Source organism: Lactuca sativa, chromosome 6 (genome assembly GCF_002870075.4).
Source record: "Lactuca sativa cultivar Salinas chromosome 6, Lsat_Salinas_v11, whole genome shotgun sequence".
Classification (NCBI taxonomy): Eukaryota; Viridiplantae; Streptophyta; class Magnoliopsida; order Asterales; family Asteraceae; genus Lactuca; species Lactuca sativa.
The window spans coordinates 176689398-176691351 of record NC_056628.2 but is presented as its reverse complement, the minus strand read 5'-3'; positions in this window follow the sequence as shown (position 1 = coordinate 176691351).

Below are 1954 nucleotides of genomic sequence, written 5' to 3'. Positions count from 1 at the left end.
TATGAAAGTAACTGCTATTAAATCAAATTATATGATAATATATATATATATATATATATATATATATATATATATATATATATATTTATATATATATGTAGACACACACACACACATATATATATATATATATATATATATATATATATGTGTGTGTGTGTGTGTGTGTGTTTGTGTGTGTTTATGATGCAATAACACTATTTTGATTATCTACATGCATTGAAATGAATCCCACAAACTTGTGGAATTGACATAGAAAATCAATTGAGAAATTGAAAGAAGAATTGGATTTAATATGGAAGTAACTATTATGAAAGCCAATAGTATAACTAAATCACATGAATAACTAGAAGAAAGAATAATGTTATACTTATTTGGTAAAAAGTTGTAGTATGATAAAAAGTTAGTTGCTTGGTTAGTCAAATGGGTATTGTGCTTCAATGGCCCTTTTGTTCATAAGTTATGTGTATCTGACTAATCACATGCGTGGGAGACACAATACACAAAGAAGGAAAAGAGTTTAGACTAAAATCACAAGCTTCCAAAGGTGAGTAAATACTTTTTTAACAATGGACATATTGCATGCAAGCTTATAAGTATTATGATATGAAATGCTTATCATGTTCAGATGATCAACATATGGTTCCTACTCATTGGGAGATAAGGGAGGGGTGATGGTTATAGCTATATAAGAGATCATGGTGGCTACATTCTTCATATTGTTGTCATGTATTATGTTACAAGATATGATACACCTTGAGTCTTAGGAAAAAAGGAAGATTGATTTGCCAACATAAAAATGGTCACTATATGCTTTTGATAAATTATATGGAACACCTTCCAATATTATAAAGGTATTGTAAAACTTAAAACGATGAGAGCTAAAGTTATGAAAAGAACTAATATGAACAATCATGCAACGATCAAAGTGATTTCTAAGAAGAGCATAAACCAATCCCAGAATCCCATTGAGCCACAAAGTTTTTGCATGCCAAGAATATGTCTATTGTGCTCAACTTTCTGTCATCATCACTCATCCTAGTGAAACTTTTTCCTTGTTTTCTTTTAAAAGACTAGCGTCTCAATGAAACTATTCGAAGACGACACACTTGAATTGCAAAGATCAGAAGAAGAGATATTTTTTTAACTTTACTTCTTTACAATCCCCAAAAAGAGCCACATTCCCTTAGAAGCTTTCAACTTTTATATTATATTCCAAAGATAAAGTCTATCATCAAGATATATAGGAGCATATATAATGACCATGTTAATAGGATATTTAATTTCCAACCATGTACCATAATGTAACACCCTCTAATTTGGGTAAATTTATTTTTAAAAATAATATATGTTTAAAAATATTAAATAAATAAATTTGAAAGCTTAAATGGAAAAACAGTTAATTAGATGGAAAAATAAAGAAGATTAGGATTTTTGATTATTGATATGTCTTGATCGGAGGAGTTTTATTGCCTTTAGCACTCTGTCACGCCGTGTTTGGCTCTTCACCACGCTGTGGTTACAGTTCAATGGCCTTCTCTTGAGTTTTAATTTTCAGTTCCTGCACAACATCTGAAGTAGTGTTAGAAATAGGAGTCAAAAGGAGTAATAATTTTTCCACTCCTTGTTGTGATGGCCTTGACATGCACCTTCATATTTTTTTCGTGTTGCTCAGAAGTGTACCCGATAAACGCTCATTGAATTGCTTCGAGAGTTGATCGATTTGTTGCTCAATATTTAGGATGGAGGCTTGTTGATTTTGAATGGCAAAATCAGTATCGTCGTCTCTCTTCTCTGATGCAGTTGCGAATCGGGAAAGCATGGCTTCAAAGTCATTCTTCTTTTTAGGAGCCGGTTTCTCCTTTTGGTAAAACCCACGACCTTGTTGCCTAAACTTCTCCTCTTTCACCTTTTGATACTCATCGTAGGGCAACCATTCCTTCTTGGGTTTCTT